The sequence below is a fragment of the Amphiprion ocellaris genome, chromosome 5 (genome assembly GCF_022539595.1).
Source record: "Amphiprion ocellaris isolate individual 3 ecotype Okinawa chromosome 5, ASM2253959v1, whole genome shotgun sequence".
NCBI classification, from domain to species: Eukaryota; Metazoa; Chordata; class Actinopteri; family Pomacentridae; genus Amphiprion; species Amphiprion ocellaris.
The window spans coordinates 21,878,770-21,902,305 of NC_072770.1; the positions used below are offsets into that span (position 1 = coordinate 21,878,770).

At 39.2% G+C, this 23,536-nt stretch overlaps 1 protein-coding gene across 1 annotated transcript in view; it reads right to left on the reverse strand.

Moving 5' to 3' along the window:
• Positions 1-23,536, reverse strand: part of dlgap4b (discs, large (Drosophila) homolog-associated protein 4b) — a 112,362-nt gene that overhangs the window by 35,394 nt on the left and 53,432 nt on the right. The window contains 1 exon segment of the mRNA XM_035946404.2: positions 7,459-7,507. The gene's annotated coding sequence lies outside the window, so the exon portion shown is untranslated.

Below are 23,536 nucleotides of genomic sequence, written 5' to 3' on the forward strand. Positions count from 1 at the left end.
TTCTAATTATACAGTATGACCGACAACACAGATATTATCAATCAGCATGAAAATCTAAAGCTCTGCTCAGCATTCAGACAATTTTTCATCTTTTTGAGTAAAAGTGGGATTGGCCCCCAGAGTGCAGACACAGTTTAACAAGCAAAAACTACAGAAAGCTTTATAAATGATCTCAGATCATATTCCTAACCTTCATCATAGTGAAGCTCTGTGCTGTCTGTGAGCTGCACATGAGCTATGAGCAGTCAACCACAGCCTGTTATGAACAACTACAGCACAGTGATAAATCCCACCAGGATAAGCTTTAAACCTCACCCACTCAAAATGCCCTTGGCCTGACACACAATAGCCATAGTTCAGTGTAACATATGCAGGCAGCCTTGACCCCCGCAGAGGAAGCAGCGGTGCACAGAGGTTCCTCCCTGTGAAGGGGAAGAGTGAAAAGTCACGCGAGGATGTGAGTGTTCGCCATGTGATTGGAGGAGAGAGGACCAGGGTCTTCTCTGGACGGCAAGTGGGTCAGACCTGCATTCCTGTCTCACAATCCCCATGTAACGTCACAATAATACCCTAATGGCCGTCTGTCAACCTATCAACCCGTCAATGGTGCAGGGATGAGCCATTGTCATGACAACAGTCATAAAGCCAGCCGGACAGGCAGAGATTAGTGTATATATATATATATATATATATATATATATATATATATATATATATATATATATATATATATATATATATGTATATATATATATATATATATATATATATATATATATATATATATATATATATATATATATATATATACATATATATATACATATATATATATACATATACATACACGCGGAGATCTGACATTTAGGAGGAATGAGATGTAGTCCTCACACTGGATACCTGTTGCCTAGGTCACATGGATGTGTTAAAAACCATGTGACTGTGTGCAACATGATTTACTTTAAAAGGCATATATGGCAGAGTTTATTACTGCAACATGAAAATACATTTCTTGCAGAAAAAATCTTCATTTACGCTTCATTAGGAGGAAGCTATGATAATACTGAATACACTCACTGTGTCCAAAGTCACCCACTGCTTCCTATGTAATAAACACTTCCTGAGCATTAAAGTGACATTTCAGACAATCACTAAACATCATCATTTTGCATTCAACTGACAGCCTGCAAACAGCACAACAGCAATTTCCAAACATAAAAAGTGCACTGCATTGACGAATTTCACAGGGCACTATATGGCACATACACACCCAGGAAGCTGACACTCAAATAAAATAGCTGTCAGTAAATAACAGGTACGAGATAATAAACATGGAGTGATAGCTGACACGGCCTGAATAAGTCTTGGGAGGAGTGGAATTTTCCTGTCCAGCACGAAGCAGACAGCATAAACAGACAGACAGCTGGTTATGAAATTATATAGAGAGCTTAGCTGAGATATTTTCTCTATTTGTTCTAAAGAAATATGACTCTTGAGGGTGATAATTGTGCTGTTTGTCTAAAAGATGTGTAAGTTGGCAGTTTTTGACAACAGGTTCTGGCGTAACAGCTCGATTGTGTTATAATATAGCGAGCTTCATGTCTGCAAGTTTGCACTGAAGAGTATTTTTGCTCCCTAGATGCAAACAATACTAAGGAGCCTTGAGTCATGCTAGCAGCTCACTGAGGCTGCAAGTTACTTTGTGGTGCGTTGATGTCAGGATGCTAACATGCTAACTGCTGATGAATAGGTGGTATAACATTACCATGTTCACCATTTTAATTTAGTGTGTTACCATGCTAGCATTTGACCATTAGACTAAGATGAGCCTCATGGGAATGTCATTAGTTTTGCAGATATTTTGTCATGAAATTTTGGTCTGATGATGGCGTTAGATGAGAAATTAAGGAATCACCACAGGGATTATAACTTATTTTGAGGGGGACACAAATCTCTGCAACACATCTCAAATTGCCATTGAGTTTAGTCTTATAAATCTTTTCATCAGCCAGCATGTTGAGTCTAAAAATGTACCTCACAATGTCACAAAGATCATTTTTAGTCTTCAGATGGCATTACTTGAGCTTAGGATCATTTGTAACTCACTCCATGGGGAGCCTTTCTAGCTGTTAAACTTGATTTATAGGATCATGAATTGTAGAGCTTCTTCTTCCTTGCTCATTTTTATCTTCACTGACAGATATATAGTTTAAAACCTCTGTTTACTTTCTTTGTTTGTGTAAACCGTCTACAATGTAGACTCTACATAAACTGGAACATTAAAAATGCAGCCATTTATTGCTTTGTAATTGTGTGCCTCCACCAACCAGTCAGGTTGCAGTTTACATACATGTCTGTCCAGACCTGTGATTTATGCAGCGAATCGGGCTGCACAATATATCAACATGTGCACAATAGTGACATTGCAGGAAGTGTAGGGTGGCAAAATAGGTCAAACATAACACATTACAACTTTTGTGTACTGCTAGAAACAGAACGAAAGTGTTTTTTATTTTCATTTATTGTGATTTTTAAAATAATTTTCATTTTTAGGGTTCTTTTTTAGGGATACACTATGGATTTTTCTTGCTGCACATGTGCACTGTGAAATTAGTGGAGAGCGGGAGTGAAATATTGAAAAGGAGATCTGATTGCAAAAGAAGATGCAACATCTGTTGTATGAAAACATTTCAGCTACAGAGAGAATGCTGTTCACCAAAACCAGCTACCCTGTCGGCAGGGTCCTGTGATTGTTGCCACCACATGAGGCAACATGACTAATTTGTTTGATCATGTAAATCAGCACCACAAAGCTTTGCATGGTGAGTGCAAGGCCAGATCAGAATGTCATCCAAAGCAAATACTATTGTGGATGCTTTTGCCAGTGTTACATCATATCACAAATGTTCCAGATGGTTCACACTCAAAAACATCTTCAAAGTAAAAAGTCATTTCTCTGCTTTTTCTAAAAGCTTTTTTTTGGTTAAATTTTCAATGCAGATAAGTTTCCTTCTAAAATCATGATTCGAGAGGGAGTAATTCTTTCCAGATAGTTATTCAAATCATCTGGTGAAAATTTCTGTATTTTTTCATATTGCAATAGAACTAAATATCACAGTATTGCATCATTCATCCACAGTCCAAAAATATGCAGAGGTTAATTGGTAATTCTAAATTTTCCATGGGAGTGAATGTGAGTGTGATTGTTTGTCTCTGTGTCGCCCTGTGATAGACTGGTGACCTGTCCAGAGTGTCCCCCACCTTCATCCTAAGTCAGCTGGGATAGACTCCAGCCTCCCCGCGACTCTAATGAGGATTAAGTGGGGTATAGATGATGGATGAATCATCCATTTGTTCCAATATCTTGCAGCCTTACAAGTGAAGACTCTGAAATAAACAAGTTCATTGAGAAAAACACAAATCACATTAAAATGTGCCATGACGGTAGGCAATGCTTCAAATATGAATGTTGCTACAAACAAGCTTTCACAAACATCATAGTTTCAAGGTGGGCACCAAAGATTAGTGCCACCAAATCAGAGCAGATTATCACTATCTCCCCTTCTTCACCAAATTACGGTGTTGAATGATGGTCAGAAAAATTATCTTGCTGAACATTATAATGCCACAGTGAAGTTAGCCTTTGACCTTTCAGATATGAAATGAGATCACTTCATTATTTTTGCCCTATTGGATGTTTGCATAAGAATTAATGCATGAATATTTGAGTTAGTTCATCAGTTCATCCTTCAGTCTAACTGAACAGTTGTGCCAAGTTTGAAGGAATTCCCTCAAGGTGTTCCTGAGATACTGCGTTCATAAGAATGGGATGGAGGAGCAGACGGCCATATGGACAACCTGAAAACAAAATGCCTCCAGAGATGTCGGTGCAGAGGTATAAAAACATAAATCCTGTTACTTCGTTTCGGGAAGGTGAAGTTGCTCTATTCATGTGTTAGTACCCATGGAATTGAGGATTTGAAACGCTTCCCTGGGGCTGAGATGTTACTGACTCAATACACAGAAGAAAAATAAAACAGGACAACAGTGTTTAACAAGAGACAGGTGAAAAATGTACTGCATTTTGTTTTCATATATTCTGTCATAACTTGTTTTATTTTCGTTCAGTTACCTACAGGTGTTTTGCAGTAGACAAAGAAAATGAATGAATGTTGTTTTAGGGGATGATTTGCAAATTGGTGGTGTTTTACTACATTATAAGCCTGCTTAATCAACAGTTTCCCATGAGATTTTTCTTCCCTATGTGGTTTGAATATCACCACTGAGGCTCATTACCTTGTTAAACTGCATTAAAGCAGGTAATGTGGATCTCTGCTGATAGGATTTCTGAGTCAGAGAGGATGTTGACCTTGACATAGTAACACAGAGTGACATTAATTAATTCTTTACATGTGCTGTTCACAGTGTGAGTGGGCTGTGTGTTAGTGAGCGAGCTCGTCCTGATATATTAGAACGTATCCATTTAAAAAATGTTTTCTCTGGAGTGACTCATCTAAAAATACACATATCTTGGAGGTAGCAGCACATCTCATCTCAGGGGGATAACAACATTTCATTTTTGCTTTTCAGGTATCACAAACAACAAAAGGCTGAAAAATGGGGTGGACCGTACCACATTTTTAAACCTGTCAGCAGTCAGCAGTAAATGGGACAAAACAGTACAATATTCTTTGGAAGTGATATGCAGTTTAGATTCAATATGTAGCTCAGCAAGCTCATTTTAACACTTACAAAGTGTTGCCACGCTTGCTTCTTACTGTCGTTACGCATAAGAGGCTTTTTAATGACACAGGATGAGCACTTTATGTTGCAAGCGTGCAGAGAAACACGAGTGAAGAGACAAAAGAAGAGCTGCTCATTCTCCTTCTCCTTGTGTGCAGACAGCTACGAGAGTAATGCATCAATCACGCCTGTCCAGAACAACCCTGCTGAGCTTCCTTCATCCTCATTCAGACAGAGCTCAGTTGTGATCACAGTGTTTCAGAACTGTGTACGCATCCTTTCTGCCTTTCCTCTGCAAAGCTATCATCGATCTGATTATCCCCCGGCAAATGCTGCTTGCCTCACTTTGACCTAAAAAGGAAAGTATGAATTAATCCGCCGCTGTGAATGTTGTATGATTAATGTGTCATCAAGCGACGGTGCACAAAAGGTGCCGGTGTCAAATGCAACCTCCCGAGCCAATTCTAACACCTCTAGCATGGCCTATTGTGAGTGTGATGTCTACTACACCCTCTCATCCTCAACCCCAGGGAGACTCCCATCAGGGGTGTTATGGGATGGATTGAGAGGAGACCCGTGATTGGAGCTTCCTGTTATCTCCTAACCGCAGCAACACAGCTGGCAGCACCCGCGTTTCTGCAGAAAAGTGGCAATATGTGCACACGTGTTGCCCTGTATGAGGCTTCAGCTGTATCTATTCATGTGCCCGTGTTTATGAATGTCAAGAACTATATTTGTATGCCACTGCATGTCTATCTGTGTGTACGTGTGATAAAGGGAGTGTGGGTGTAAATATTAGAGAAAAACTACAAAGACTGCATCTCGTATGTGTGTGTGAGTAGGTGTGTTTGCATGGGAATGAAGGACAGTGACAGTGAATATGTGCCACTATTTGAGAGCTTCTCATGGTAAATTGAATCTGGTGCAGCTTATGGGAAAAGTTTCACATTTCCATTCAAATGACAGAGGTGGTGAAGGATACGGGGATAAGACCCACAAGGGTATGGCAACAAATATGACAGAATCTTGCAGGGACAATGCTCAGTGGTCAAAGTATTAAGATCATGTTACCCCTGTTTTCACACTATGATTAATACATATCATTACTGTAGTGGAGTCCAACCAGACCTGGACTAAAAACCTCTATAAAAAGTCATTTCTGTTTTGACACTTCTTTTGGACTCATTGAGTTTTAGAAATGTGTAGAAAAAAACTGCAAGCTGTTTCCCTTTTTTTTTTCAATAATTTTGTAGAAATTAATGTCTGACTATGACAGATTAAATCACTAGAATCAAGACAAACCTACTTGCATTCTAATCCTGCACAGTCAAACTAGTCTCTGACGCTGACACAGTGCTGTGTAGAATGGTCTGGCTGCACCTCATTATCAATCTGCCAGAGCAGGTGACATGCTTGTAGTTTTTTTAAACCAATAACAAGTGTCTTGGTCAAGGCTAAGTGAGGGATGCTGTGACAATGTTCTCTCAAAATAGGGATGGGAAAATATTTAAACCTGCAATCTACATCCATTAACGTCAGCATATAGCTCTAAAGAGTAGGAATCAGGAGTTAGTGGTGACCAAAACAAATCTAGAAAGTGTGAATATTCATTTATTAGCTGGCCGGTAACACAAATCCAAATGATGCTGCTCAGTGTGTTTACAGTCAGTTCAGCTCAGTACAACTGAAAACTGAAAATCTGAAATTTTGTCAGTATTGTTTATCACAGCTGAGTTCACTAATGGCTTCATGGTGCAGAGTTTTTGCTTTTCATTCAATCAGATTACAGCAAGTCGTTTATTTCTGGCAAGGCTTTTAACAAACATGCAGAATAAAGTCATTTTAAGCTTAGATTTGGTTAAGCTTCCCCATGGAACTGCATGTTTAAACGTGATGAGTTCCTTGACTTTTCAAAAGTTGAAACTCCAATGATACTTTCTGTGTTTACTGTTTTTGGCTCAGATATATGGCCTAATTTTTTTAAAAACCTGCTGACAGGTTTGGGGGTTAGGAGGGTCAAGGAAAGAACATTATAAAAAGCTAATATTTTGGTCGTGTATGTTATTTGAACTGAAGTTTACTACAAACCTTAATCTACTTAGAAATGATTAAAAAAAAAAAAATCTGTAACCTTCTACCTCAAATCTCATGCTCACATCTGTAGTGCTTCTCCGAAAGTTGCAGCTTCTTATCTTTGCTGTAAGCAGCACTGGCTGACTACACTAGCTGAGGAACTGCTTCAAAGTTACAGCCCTATTTTCCAGGTGTACAGAGAGTCAGCCTTGCCAGGCTTTAAATGGAAGCACTGACACTTCTGGGAAAACCCACTGCAAAGTCTCACAGCCTCATCCATTATTGATAGTGCCTTAAGCCTTCCCTGTGCTTGAGATGACAACCTAAAACCAGAAGTGGCAAATCCATAGCATATCACAGAGGGTAGGGGTTTGAAATCGGAATTTCACTGGCTTCTCTGGCAGTGAGTCATCCTTTGATGTCCCATCAGTGTGTTTGCAGGGAATAGTAATCAGCTACTAATAAATGACGTCGATGGCAAATCCTGTCCCTGCTGGTTTGCTAACGTTAAAGGTTGGAGGTTCAAGGCCGTGGCTCGGAGCGTGCATCAGTGTTTGTGTACTCAATTATAACTTTCAGTCAGTTTAATTAATTTAAAAGCGACATTACCAGCTGAGTGCTGAGGTCAGCCAAGGGACTTACATTGGCAGTTCATTTCTCAGAAGCCTCGATCTGAGTAGGGGGAGGTTTCCTGGAAGTGATACAAGGAAAACTATGTCAGCGTTTATGCGTGTTATGAACCCACACAGCCACGTCATGCTTTACTTGATAACTGACAAGAAAACAGCAGTTATTTTGCGACAGAAACACAGTGACATGCACATGCAGACTTGCACAGAGCGGAAGATAAGGCTTCACCATGCAGCATTGCAAATCGGGATAAAATAATCTGATTGAGAAGCAGCGCCTTAGGGCAACTTGTATGCAGGCTCATGCCAGCAAAGAAGCAAGAATCTCCACCTTGTCGTCTACTTTCCTCTTGTGTGCCCTACTTTTTTTCTCTTCTTCCTCTCCCACGACTTGGAGGGTAGTACAAAGGCACTGACTCGATTTGGCACATTTCAGTCCCACTTATCTATATTCCAGTTGCTTTTAAAACACCTGCACTGTTACAGAAGGTATGACAATGTTGAATCAGGGTTCTTTTCACATTGTCCACTCACAATTTGTCCTGTGTGATATAAGAGAGTTCAGTACTTGGAAACAAGACTGCTTGCATGCACGAGAGTTCCATTTGACAGGTTTTTTTTCTCTTGTCTGTGTGAAGCATAGCAGAGAAGGAGTTCAAGCTTTTCAGCACCAACTACAAAAGGCTTTGACAAGTGCCATCTAAAATGTGACGGAGACTCTCTGAGGCCATGCATCAAACTGCATCCCAGAACTCTTATTTTGCATTATGGATCCATCTTTCCCTTAAAAATTCAGTTAGAAGATGCCTTTGTTTGTCAGTCCCACATGTATTAAAATATATAGCATGTAGAAAGACACAACCTTGACATTACTATTCAAACGCTGCAGTGTTCAGTATTTAAAACTAAGTTTTGGTCTGTTTAAATACATCTAATTCAAAGAATCACAACTAATGGATATTCTCTTTGATATTTTTAAGCATTCATGTGGTGGAAGTATTTTATGGTGCAAGTACACAAAAAAGAGTGGATTGCGCATAAATAACACAAGAATTCATGGCAAATGAACACAATGTGTCCACTCAAGAATTGTTTTTTGTTGTTGCATGTACATGAGACAGTAAAATAGGCTCGATGTAAAGTGTATTTCTCATTCTACACACATACATCTTTATCAGTTCATTTTGAACAAAAGACAGATTCTGTGCAGATGCACCAGGAGTTTAGTCGTTAGAATCAAAACATAAACACACAAACACTGCTGGCCCATTGTCTTAACCTGTGACAGTGCAGCTACCAGTATATTAAACAAACTTTGATTGTGCTATACGAAGTGATTTACAAGTCTCACTGTTTAATCATTTGAGATCACACTAAGAAAACTCACACCAGACCTTCAGACCCCCTGAACTGTATTTCACCAGAATGGCAAAAAAAATTTGTCAAAAAATAAGTTATAAAAATAATCAGTGAGACTTTTTTCTGATCTGCTTTGGTAATGTTCGGTTGGGAAAATAAAAACACATGGTGACGTTCAGATAAAGTTCAACAGTAATTACTATCTGCTAGGAACAGAGCTCCTCTTGCAAATTCACATTTAACATCTTTCCTTTATGTTTTGTGATACAGATGATTATTTAATTTCAATATTTGTTTCTGAGCCACAACACTCTTTAATCACAGAGACCTTGGCAACTAGATTATTTTCAATTGTTTTCCTCTGTAAGGACAAAATTTAAAAAAAAAAAATGTGTCTTGAAAAATCATGACACATTTTTTAAAGCATGTCCTGTTATTTTATTAACTGTGTCAGTTTGCACAAGTAAACTTTAATTTCTCCAGACGTTCGAATGCCCACTTTTGTAACCTTAAAGTGTTTGCCATTTTCATGGGCAGCAGGGAGTTAGTAGTGGCCTTTAACATCGCCTGCCACTTGTCATACCCAGAAATCCAAGTTACTATTCCAGGTTGCAAAAGGTTACAGAGGACAGCTCAGGCTCGTTTAAAATATTAATACCGAAAAAAAGCTAATTCTGGCCAGATGGACTGAAATGAGGAATTTAAAAACGAAACCAAGAGACAGTGATACCATGAAAATGTGAAGATGTCCCTCTGGTTAGCTGGTTGGTTGGATTAACCGACTGCCCTTCAGCCACATTCAGAGGTGGAGGAGCTACAAAATGTCATGTTCCTAAGCCACACAATTCAGAATGTGCTACAGACACACAGCTCGGCCCTGAACATCCACAACCATTGTAAAATTTATAAAAACAGCTACACCAGTGTGTTTAGCTTTGATTTTTGGGACAGAATCAACAAACACAAAACTCAAAAGTGCTATGACCTTTTGCAATAAAATGTCAAGAAAAATTGCAAAGACACACAAACACACATGCACACACTTCTTAGCAGTGTTAAAGGTCATCTCATATTGGCTGCAGAATGTTTTCCAAAAGAATCTAAATGACTGCTGTCTACAGCAACAGCAATTAGCAATATGGATCACATTGATTTGACAGAAAAAAAAGGGGATTTCAAAGTAAGTAAGACAAAGGAAGTGAATGATTAAGTTGATTCTCCCCCTTTTTCCATGTTCAGTTGAAGCTACATCAGGAAGCCATTAGGGTTCTGCAAGAACAGATACTCACACATGTTTGAGCGACGCTTCAAACAGGAGACAAATGAAAGACACTTTGTGGAGTTTTACAGACTGAATTGTGAATGGGATTCAGGCCAAACCACTCCTGTCTCGCTTCATTGCCCGCTGCACATTTGAAGGCTTAACGTCAAACTTTACTTCATGGCACCGGGTTTGTTAGTGCCGCTGTGAGATAAATTAGAAATGAGATTGGGAAACCGATTGAGGCATCGGGCTGACTGGGCTCTCCATTTTGAGAATGCATTATAAATGTCTGCTCACTGGCTGAGAGGAATCTCACTCATTGATGGAATGCATGGAACTGCACGTACGCATGCACTGCAAGTCCTACAGGAAATTGGACTCAATTGAGAAACGATTGCATGAGATTAGATGTTTCAGATTTTGCAGCTAAAGTGCATTGAAGACTGAAGATCATTTTTTATTTTCTTTACCACAGCAGATGCCTCGCAGCAAAATGTAGTTTAGACTCGGGGAAAACACTTGCTTGTCAAACATTCTTGCACACTGCACGCTGCAGTGAAGTGGTTTGGTCTTGAAAGTCATTATGCTGTGTCTGTCCAAGAATAGTGTGATGTTTGTTGAAGCAGAAGTTCTGTTTAATCTCTCTTACAAGGCAGCAAGACCGTTAAAGATTAAGAAGAAATGTTTCATCGTGATTATAACATTGCATCTCTTCCCATTTATACAGAAGCCACCTGTTTGTTTGTTTTGTTGCAGCAGGAATTTCAGATGAGCCAGCACATTCCTCACTTTTTTTTTCCTGCTGGAAAACCACAAGGAGCAGAAGCTCATGCAGTCAGAGTTAAATGTTGGCAGGAAAGTCAATTCATTTAGCAAAATCTCCATAAACAAACACAAATTGCCATAACTACTATTTCTTTCTAGAATTTTTTTGGTGTCTACAGGCACTGGTCCAAATCAAGTCAAGCTTAGATGGCTGCAGTGTGGAAAAGAACTTCAACACATTACTAATGGAAAAAACACAGAATCAATTTAGTTCAATATTTATATAATGCAGATTCACAACTTATATCATCTCGCAGCGCTTAGCATAGTGAGGTACAAGTTTTGAATTATAAACAGAGAACAGAAAAACCCAACAATCCAAAGTTGCCTTTGGATTTCCTATCAGTGGTGATGGGAAGGAACAAAAAAAAAAAACCCTAGAGCAGGAAGGGGGAAAATCAAAAAAGAAATTCAGACAGAGCCAGGAACCAGGCTCAGGGAGGGCAGGTCATCTGCAGGTCAGGTCATTATTATTATTATATTATTATTATTATTATTATTATTATCTGCTCGACCGGTTTGATTAAGTGCTTTAATACAGAAAAAGTCTGCAGTGATCTGAGACACAACATGTTAATCTACAACCCACATCATACATTTTTGCAAACCTTAACCAAAATGCTTTTGTTTTGTCAACAAAAAACCCACTGTTTTGACCTTTATACATCCAAAAAGTCCACTTCAACCACCTCTGCTGATTTTCATGGTGTTTATGAATGTGGCACATTATTCATCCAAATAAAATGCTGAGTCTAATGCTAATCTGGCCAGTGATTAAACAGTACCTAAATGTTACTGAGAAAACGATGTACTTGCACAGAAATTTAATTTCCTGGAGAAAAGACAGGGTTGTATATTAATGATTCAGGCCCTGAAATGATTTAGAGACAATTGGCGGGAAATGTGAGTTTGTGTTGCGTTTTACCAGTGTGGAGCAGGTACAGGATGGCTGAAACAAAACAGAAATTAACAAACAAAACAAAGTCACATGACTATGCTTAAACAGGATGGATAATTGTGTGGTCTTATTGATTAGACTGATACACTTCTATGCATGCAAGCTACAGATGCAAAAAAAACCATGATTGCAAGCAGAATGGCAGAAGACTCACTGTAAATAGTCGTCTTAATATGATGGAGAAAAATATTTTAGACTTTTGCTTTTGCTGAAAATCTCTGCAGATATTTGATTTAGGACTTATCCTGAGGTCAGTTCCAGATGATTTTACTGTTCAACTGAACATTCTGAAGATCCTGACCAATCATGTAGCCGTGTTGGTAGATTTAAATAACCGATTAAGTTTCTGCTGGTCAAAGATTATAGTTGCATAGCTGCAACTATAATAGCTGCATGTAAGAGATCTGAGATGCTCAAAGTTGTTGTAAGCTGTTTAAACACAACATCAGAACTGACATTTCTTCAAAACTCCAGGTCACTAAATGAGGTCTGTGTAATGTTCTATGTTAAATTATGAACCTTAAGAAGTTTCCTCAGTGAAATTAAACAATGTTTATTTACATATCAGTCTGCATGAATGAAAAAAATGTAAAGAAAAGAAAAAACACACTTTTTTTTGGAGTGGAGAGGTCTGTCTGTATGTGCCTCTGCCTGCTAAAGCCAACAAAATTACTCTGTGTCTGCGATAAGAGATGGTCTGAGAGGGTTTTAACGTCAATGCAATTTCATGCTAAAATGAGCACAAGATTGCACGAGACTGAGCCACCTAATCAGCACACACACACACACACACACACACACACACACACACACACACACACACACACACACACACACACACACACACACACACACACACACACACACACACACACACACACACACACACACACACACACACACACACACACACACACACACACACACACACACACACACACACACAAATACCAAACAGGTGCAAACACACAAAAAATAATGTGCCAAGAAAAGTTGCATAAAAATGAAAAAAGAACCATGCATTTCTGTTCAAAAGTTCAGCGACGCATAAATTGTGCATAAAGAGTTATTCATAAAGTTTGAAAGTCTTTTCACTACACACTTTTTAAATCTTACTGTAACTGCTACTATGATGGCCACCTATCATAGAGTACACAGATAAAGTAATAACACTTCCAAGCAGAGAAGACACATTTTTTGGTGGTTCTACATCAATACTACACCAAGCTGTCACTTGACAAGAAAGTGCTTTGTTCGACCTATTCGCTCAGGACCAGTTAAAATGCAGGAATGTGAGACAAAAAAAATGGAAGTAACCTGCTCTAAATCAAACAATCCATTGCCACAAGTTTTCAACCGTGAAATCCAATTACGAGACGCATAATTAGGCAAACACTATTATTCAAAGGCTCTGACCGCAGCAAGTCAATTGTCCACCTAGTTACATATTTGTTGCAGAAGCTGGTGAAAAGGCCAACAGATATGAGGGTCCTTTAGAAATGTGTTGGGCCATTCCATCAGGAAGAGGAGAACTTATACAGTTTGCAGTGTTCAGTGAGCAGATGGGAAGCAACTTAAGTGTGACTGAAGATGAATCCCACAAGTGAGGCAGTGCGACAACGCTTTTGGAAAGACTCACACACTCATTCCCAAAATCTCTGCATGTTCTAATTATGCTAATGACTCAGTAGCTGGCAGCAGATCTGGCAACTGGATTAAATGTGGTCACTGCAATAATGAAAGATGCGTGTGTGTGTGTGTGTGTGTGTCTATGTGAGGGAGGGACGTGTATGTGTGCATACGCCAACATATGCCAAAATTATCCTCATTTATTAATGTTAATTTGAAAATGATACTTTTGAATCGCTTTGGTCTTGAAATGAATATACTTTTAGTGATAATATCTTGCAGCAGTGTGCCGAGGCAGCTTTTCATACACTTGCCCCCTGATATCTTTTACTTCATGAAAAGCAATAATTTGGAGATTAACACACTGTTTATAGATGTAATCAGAATTTGCTGAAGAATGAGGAGCTGGTGTTTCCTAGAAAGTGAATCTCAGCAAACATTATGTTTCTGTATTTAGCATTTTGTGTCTTTGAGTGAACAGATGCTGCACTGCTGACAGTGATTTGACTGGGATTGTAATTGTTTTCTCTGGATCTTCGATCAGACTGTATTTTGAGCAATGCAGACGAGCTGTGCTCAAATTGTTAAACACACTTTTTGTCTCTTTTATTGCTCGTTACATGCCTGTTTTCATATCACTTTAAATTATGGCCTGCAAGCATAACTCATCCCATTAGCAGTGTTACTCTGTGTCATAGAAATTAACCAGTAGAGTATATATTGATATGTCTGTGGCAATATGAGGGTTATAATATGTGAAATTCAAAAGTAAGGAGGTTACAATAGAAACAATGTGGAATCTGAAAAGATTATACTGTAGGCACAAATTAAATAAAGTTACTGAGCAACAAAACTGCTGTACATGATCGATTTTAACAGGTAGCTATTGTGACTGGAAACAATATGATGTACTGTAGAACAAAGAGTTCCTCACATTTAAGCTCAACATTTTGAAATTTTCACATCTGAAGTTGCATAGAGACAAAACTAAATTATAAACATTGGAAAAATTAAGCCACAAATTACTTGCAAAAGATTAATTTTGCTTCTTTACTTGGATCAAATTAAAGTGTTCTTTCACTTGAACATTTCAGGGCTTCTTCTGGCTCCTAGATCTCAATGAAAGCGCAGAGTTCCATCACTCTGCAGCACATCACAATGTGTTTGAGGACGACCGTCTGTTTTCATATGCGTCCTTTGAACTTCCTCCATGCTCTGAGCAGGGGGATGAAGTACAGAGAGAAAGAGGGAAAGAAAGTGTTGGAAAAACAGCCAGCTCAGGCTGTCCTCAGGGCTAAAAAGTCACGCACAAGAATAAGTTGAAAATAAAGCTCTTTGAGTGAACGCCAAGTTTCTGCTCTTGCCCATCTTTAGAACTTTAATGAGTTTGCAATTTGGTTCCAAAACTTTCAAATAAATCATAAAGTCTACAGGGGATGTAGTATCAGTGCTAGTTAAAGATCAGTTGGTCTTTCCTTTGTTTCATTTCTTAGACCTTGAGCGAACACACAAAGAAAATAAATTATTTGACTTCAGCAGCACCAATATTCATTTCTCTGTACCTTTAAAGAAAATATTTCAATGGCAACAAACTCATACAATTTCAGTTATTAACAAATACCAGAACTCAATGGCAAAAAATAGTAACTGAAGACTCAATTCATGTTTTGGGGGAGCAGCGCTAACCTGATCAACCTGTACTGTCCTTAACCTCCAACCTGACACTCAATAGAATTCTTTTGCTTGTATTTCTGTGTTTTGGAGTTTTGTTTTCATTCCTGAATGCCTGCACATTCACATATTCTTCATTTACTGTTTCATCTGTACCAGAGCTGTGTTAAGTTACTACAGATACTGCAAATCTGTTGCTGCTTCACACTTAAAGTTTTCCTCAGGAAGCTTTAATGTGAAGAAGCTAATGGAAATTCAGCATGTTGATTAAGGAGTTAGCTGAGCTTCATTAGTGGACCAGATAAACAACTTAGCAGCGTAGCTCGACTGGCTGTTTGGCTCAGCTCGGCACAACTAAGCCCCCCACCACAGTAAGAAAAAAAATGTTGACTGTTAACAGTCAACATTTTTTTTTTAACAGTGTTAAGGCATTGAGCACTTGGGCTAGTGGTTTAACTATTTGAGAATGCAGGAAATTCAGAGTTCACAGCTTTTTTAAATACATCAGTAGAGGGTGAGACAGTGTCCAACAGTCTTATGGACCCCACACGATTTGTCTCTGACAAGCTATATTTTTGTTTTTATAATAGAGAAGTTAAGTTCTCGAGGAAACTAGGAAAACTGGTTACTAAAAAAACTGGAAGTAAGGTTTGTGTTGTCCCTAAAATCAAAAGGTTACAGTCGATTAGCCATCCAAAGCAATTAGAGAGACCATTTAATTAGAATAAATAAGTCTTGAAATGTCAGTCCCTTATCCGGCACACTCAGCTTAAGCTTGGCAAAGCTCATTCCCAGTCAATCAATATATCTTTTTCAACTCTTTTTAAGTTTTGTTGTTGCAGTATAGGAAAAGAGAGGAGCATTATGTGGTGTGATAAAAGACAAACTGGTTCTGTTTACTCAACATACACTACACTGCAAACACTCATTGACCAACCAGTCAATATTAGTCAAGGCTGCAGAATTGGACTGCCTGAGCTGTGAGTAACTGTACCTGTTGCACATTAAAGCCCCTAATGTTTTGTATTGTTAAGGTCAATTAACGTCTTTCTTTGTCTGCATGTCTCCCTGACATAAATTCTGTCATCCGTCCGAGTTGCTGAGGGTCTCCGCGGTCGTCTCCGCAGATGTGTGTCTGTAACACAAACCGATTACATGTACTGTGTGCATTGTGCGGCAGGTAAACAAAATGAATACTTGTTTTGAAGAGAGGCTGTGCGAGAACTGTTATCCACACCTTTATAATTTGAAGTTGTAATTGAAGTTATGAACTTTGGAGATACTTTATTTAGACATGTTTCCTATTCATTGGGTCCAAACAGTGAAAAGTTCAGAATTCTCCAGGAATCTGGTGGTATATCTGCCCACTGTGCTACTGCAGTAGCTTATTTCATAGCTCTTGGTTTACCTCATGAAAATCCCTATTTCCCACATGGGAAAACTGTAACTAGCTGCTACATCCTATACAAAGCATAAAATCACAGTCAGACTCTCAGCTCTTCTGTGCTTGACTGTTGGGCAATGCGACATGTCAATGTAGCAGATCGATGTGTACCTTTTTTAGTATGAGTGTGTGTCCTCATTCAAAGTCTGTACTGGTCACACAAATGTAGAAACCATGAATGTGTAAACATTAAATATGGCATACTATATGTCTCGTAATATTCTCCCTTTCACGAATCCTTATACCTTTCAGCTGTGGACAGTCGAGTGGCAGACGGTATAAATGGAGACTGCTGGTAAAATGCAGCCTGACTGTGAAAGCAGCATGCTAGCTCTGCAGGACCTGGCTCAGGAGAGAGATGCACTGCCTTCAGCTAACACACATGCACACACACGCACACACACACACATACACGCACACACACACACAAGCATACTGTACATGTGCAGGGATGTATGGAAAAACTGAAAATAAAATGCACAAAAACAACACACTGACACACATTCACAGTCACACAAAAACACAGAAACATGCATCCTGGGAGATGCGCTTGCACATTATCACACAAATACACAAGGGACAAAAGAGCAGGAACTGAAGGCAGACAACACACATCTCTATCTGCCTGTCCGTCAGGCTCTGGTTCTACAGCTGCAACAAAAAGGGTGAAAACTCAGAGAGAGAGAGAAAATGAGGTTTTGGATCACACAAACATACAGAACAACACACGCATGCCCACAGATGACCAGAGTCTTGGGCTCCATTGACAGATGGATAGATGGAGCACTGAGGGAGAGCCTAGAAATAGTGACCAGGGCTAAAAAGACATTTCTTCAGAGTTTTTCTTTCAGCACTGATTTTTATATTTGCTTCAGAGTGTAGAATAGTAAAGGGATGATTTAGTACCTACTCAGAATTATGCGAATGAAAGCAGCGAGATGAAATTAATGGTAATAAAAGCAACACTTTGTGACAGTAAAATACTGAGAGTCGATCTGTGTGTGTATGTGGGCAGCAAATAAAGCCTGCAGACATAATTTATTATCTTCTCAGATTCTGAAGCTTGTGTGTGTTTTGTGAATGGATTGTGCAGTTTGTGTGTTTGTTTCATAACCGTTTCATCAGAGATTAACTTAAACTGCTGCCAGTGTTTAATGAGGATGTCATCCAGTCTTTTATTGATTCATTATATTAGCAGTGCTCGCTATAGCCTGGATGTTCTGGCGAAATGGGCCAATAGTCTCACACATGAACAAATAGCAGGTTCCAGGCGGAGTCACATGAAGGACAGACATGCCAAGAATCAACAACTGATACTTATTTTTCTGCCAGAAATGTTGCAGGATCCTGAATGTTTAACATTTTTGCATATGGCTGAGGAACAAACCTCAGTGTTCTTTCCAGCAACAGCATTATTATGATGTTGTATTGCGACAGTTATAGATTTCACTCAGGCGCATAATTCAGTGCAACAGTCTCAATGAATGGCATGAGTTGGCACAAACATTTCCATTATTAGTTGGAACAAAACTAAGAAGCTGAACCAAAGAAGTGGGCTGGTTGACCAACATTATCATTCCTAGAGCTCTGCTGTCAGTGTGAGCAATAAAACGGCAGAGGCAGACTGCAAATTAATGTCCACCTGCTCTACTAAAGGTATGTCAATCTGCCCGTTCTGAGCTTATGCAACCTTGTCATTGACTACAGCAGTGTGACAACAGGTTACAGCTCCCAGCCAAGCTCTGAAACAACCAAGACAAATTCATGTCAGTGAAGCAACCAGGGAACAATGTGGCCATTCTGCCTCTCAGCAAGGTTGCTGAATGGCAATGTGGTTAACGGTTGGTGCGCCTCAGGTTAACAAGTGTCCACATCAGACCAACCACTGTAGGCGAATGTGTGGTTTCACCGGTAAAAAGATTATTTCCCATGCGGTGAGGGGAGTATGTAATAAAAACATCACCAGAGAGATGTGCAGTGATTTAGTTCTATTTTCAGCTATATACCAAGGTGTGAATACAATCACATCACTAAAAACAAAGATGCAATATGACGCAGAATATTTTCAATTATGCCAGTAGGTAGCAGCCATTAACCTGCTATTACTGGTATTAAACTCACTGCTGTCTTTATTGCAGGACGAGCCTCAGGAGACACTTTCCAAGCCCCGGTGGGAGACATAGATATATATGTGTAACAGAATAAGCCACATTCAATTACAGCCCCTTGATACCCATAGCATTACCAATGATGCTATTACCGCTGTCTGGAATATGGCCGTAGGTACTGCCAACAACCTGGCTATGGCTCTGACTCTCCATTTAACATCCTGTTTATTGGTTTAGAACAGATGCTGACGACAAAAAGTCGAACTTCATTCCCTCCCTGCCACTGTGATATTGTTAGGCTTGGACATAGTGTCACTGAGCCCTTTGTAAGTCACAGGCCAGCAACTTGAACATTTGAAAAGGGAGAACAGTGTGCAGAGGGTACAGATGAAAGAAGGCTGAGAGGGGAATAAAACCCTAACTGAAACAAATGACGTGACTGTAGCACCTGACCAAGCAGTGCAGATTTGCGAGAAGCAAAAGATAGATCAGTGTCAGTGGGGAATGCTTGCACGAGAGGAGGGAATTGAATTTCACAGAGGCAAACAAGATGGATGGATGCAGACCAAGCCACAGTATCTCCATGCCTCGTGGCTCTGCTGTGAGATACCTCAGAGAGGTCGGTGAAAGGAGAGCCGGCACGTCACATTTAACAGACAACAAGAAGGGAGGACAGGCACGCTGGAAAGTAGGACAAGAACAGGCTGGCCTACTGTAAAAGCCCATGGGATGCTCATAGATAAAGAAAGACCACTCAGACTGACAGCAGAGTGCTGCATTTACTGAGCTGCAACAATAGCCTGTTAAGACAGCTAGACAGCAGGAAGGCAGCATGTGTGATTATAAGCTTTTATTAAAGTTGTTTGTGCTATTTATATTGGCTGCAGCTGTGGATGAGTTACCTGCTATATTACAGGTTCCATCTTAAGTTAAGCATTATTGTAGCTGTAATGGCTACTGAGACCTTTGAGACAGTTTCAGAGAGTCTTAAAATATCTGAAATCAAATCCTGCATATATTCATGACTGTTTCAGAAACCTGACATGTGACACACTGACATGCAATTAATTTAACACCCTCAAGGTTGTTCCAGTTCGAGATCCCCGAAGACAGCATGTGTCAGAATTCTGATTTTATGCTTGTCTGACCTGGAAAAGACCAATATGCAGTCGCAGAAGAACTTTATTGGGTTAAAAAGTCACTTCTCTTCAAAATCCATAATTCAACAAACAATGCAATCCAATTAGATTAATCTCTCCATTTTCACAGAGATAATGCCAAAGAATAAGCAGCTTCAGTAAACCACTTTAAGTGAAGAAAGAGGGACAGAAGGGCACGGAGAGGAATCTAGGCTAAGTACAGAATAGTCTCAATGAGCTTTTCCTCAGAATAAAGGTCTGTAAATGGTCCATGTGTGCCCTGCAATCTGCTTTGTGTTTTGCCTCTCAATAAGGATGAGCATGAAGCAGACATCTGGACATTCTTTGAGCACTGGCACAAACATCTGCTGCAGATCAGCAGCAACAAGGCTGCGTGTGCACCACTGTGCAGGTGTTCCTCCAAGAACACAGAGATTTCTTCAAGCTGGAAATTGGCATAATCACTTCATTTGTGTCAGTTGTTCGTGGTGGGACCAGTAAATGATCCGTAGCTACTATTACTGAGAATTCATCTGTTACACACCAAACCCTAATGCTAAATAAATGCGAAAATTATATTTTGATAACAGAAAGCTGGTAGTGGTGATGTCTTAAAGCTTGTTGAAAGAAACACTGTGATTATAAAAAAAAATGTTTGGAATGCCAAATTGGAGTAAAATGTTGGAAAATAATCAGTAAAACTGCACTGTTTGCACTTAACTATTTAAAGAATTGCTTGATTGGTTTGCCAAATCCAGCAACTGTAAAGTTTTGGTAACATCTTTCACCAATCAATGCAAGACTGGTGGATGTAAAAAGAGAACTGTGCTGCATACAGATGTACAGATGTCCCTGTACTTTGTGTTTAATGACTAATGTAACTCTGAAAACAACACTTTGCCTCTCAATTGATTCACATTACTCGTGGCACATGCATGGTCTGTAATATCACACCTGGTCGTGCAGGTTCGCCTCAGCGTTTCATCTCTGTCATGTTGGAACCAGCTATTCATGCAAGATGTAAGGCCATGAAGAAAAATACAATCAAAAAGAATTTTTACCCTCTTGACACTGAAGCACAATTGTTTCACTTGAGCAGCAGCAGAGCTCGTGTCAAGTTACCTGACTGTAAGTTTCACGGCATTTCAAGCTTAAAAAGTCACTGAACCTGAGAAAGGCTTTGATCTGTGGTTTTGCTGTCTATAACAAAATGGGCAACGCATTCAGTGGCTTTGATGCCACGGAGGAGGTTACGGCTGAAGAACAGAAAAATGTGAAGGCGAGGAAAATGGTGATCAAGACTGAGCTATATAGTAAGCTACATTCCTTTGATGTGGAAAATTCTTTATATTGTTAATATTACATCGCTGCAATGTGACGTTTTTTGGAATTGTTTTTTTTATCATGTTGTTCCCTGAAAAGCATTTTATCATTTTAGTGGTTGTCTGTCAGTTCACTATTTTAATCTAGACTGAAATATCACAAAGTATTGGGTGTATTGTTACAAATTTTCTGCACAAGCAAGCAATCTACCCTAAGGTTGAACTGATTTGGTGATTCTTTAACTTTTCATCCAGCGCCACCATAGACAAACTAAATACTTCTCTACTACTTTGGTTTAGACTAAATACCTGCAAAACTAAGAATAAAATCTGTTTAGTGGTAAATGTTAACATACATGCTTACAAAAAGATGCAGACAGGGTACGTTACACATTCTAAACATGACTATGCTATATCACAAATGTGAACAGGTGTAATACAATGTCACCTAATGGCGACTCACTGTAGTTCTTTAAGCTATATGGATAGCCAAAGATCAAATGAAAACGTCCATCCTTCTATGTACTAAACATTTTTTTGTGCAAACCATCAGATATAAAAATCTGGAATCAGTGAGGTGATATGTTTCATTAGAGACTAATCAGTGCAGTTGCTATGATTTCTGTCAAGTCTCAGACGTCACTGTGATGATTTCTAATTTCAACACTATAAAGCTTCTGATCTCACGGTATGAAACTCCCAAAGCAACACAAAGCTTTGTCCAGCTATTATCACTCTACTCGCAATCCATAGAGTACAGCACAAACTCACTGTAATGCCAGAATTCTGAAATATATACCAGAGAAATGCTGGCTGCTACTTCCTCTGGGGACATAAGGAATAAAGGGCTCATTGCTATTTCATCATACTTAAAGCAACATTCTCTGTTTCTTATCTGATAGTGTGACAGTTCAACGCCAAGGTAAAAGATTCTTTTCTTTCAGCTCATTATGCCTTTCTAACACCTGAACCAAGGCCTAAAAAGTGGAGATAAAGTGTTACATGGATGACCTGCGTCAGCTGGTGCTGGATGGTACATGGAATTTGTGGAGCCTCAGATGTTTGACACAACATTGTGTCATGACATTTGTTACACACAAATGTGAATTCTAAACCTTCTTTTCCAAATAGATTAATTTGATTTTCCTTCACTTGACAACGAGACTTGCAAATAATAGCAAAAGTTAATGTAGTAGCTCATTTTCACCGATCACATTTAACTAAAGAGCAACTGACTGACTGTGCCAAATTTATTTTAATTAGCTATTCATCTCTCAGTGTCTGATAATGAACTTCGCTAATTTCCATTAGAAAAATGTAAAATCTGGTGTTCCAAAATAGTAACTTCTTATTAAAGAGTTTGCATCTCTCCTCCATGCCACTATAAATTGTGTCTTTCACACCATAAGAGCTACAAAACACTTCAAAGTTCTGTTTCCACATTTAGAAAGTGTCTTCTTTTTGGGTAAAGGCATTGTCGTTTCTCACTTCTTATGCCACGCTTGTTCCAGGACACTCTGAATACTGTAGGGCTGTGATTTGTCCAAGTAAAGGTGTGAGATACTGGCCACTCACCAGACCAAAAAAACTAAGTCAAACATTATCATCTCACACAATCAGCCAAGCATATGCTGACTTTTTCTGGAGACAGTTTAATCATTGTTTCTCTAGCTGAGAAACTCTAAGCTGAATGAGAAAGTGCCCCAGATCTGGGTTTCCACATCTGTGACACAGTCCCAGGGGACCCTCAAAACAGCGATGACGCTCTGTGGTGACGCCATCCGCCTTCACATTTCTAGTCATCACCTCTGACACACTTCCTCCTGATCTCTGCACCAGTGTGGAGGGTACTCCCAAACAAAAACACACCACAAAAAATGTTTTATGCTGTTTAATGTTTTCACAGTATACTTTTATCAACTGGAGGTCCATATTCTGCTAAGCTTAACCAATTATCGGCATGACAAGCTAAAGATACTGAAAGGAAGTCATACAATTGAACCAAGCATTAAAAATTAAATCATTTTTCATGTCATTTTTATCTCCATGCACATGCAGGTGTCTGCAGTACATGTATATACATTATATGCATACAGTGAACTGTTATTCAGCTGAGAAATTGTATATATACAAAATCACTAGCTTGAAATACTTGTTTTGGCAAATTATAAGATTTAAAGCTCAACTTATCAAGACCCCTCATTAGAGCTGTATATTGCTAAGCAGTCCTGCTCACCAAAAGGTCCCCCTTAACAAGCAATGTCTTTTACTAAAAGGGAACCACTTCTGTTTGTAGTCCATGAATAAATGATTTACAATCAGCTAAGCCAGAAGCCACTTTAACCTTTTATTCAGCATCACTTCGGCTGCTG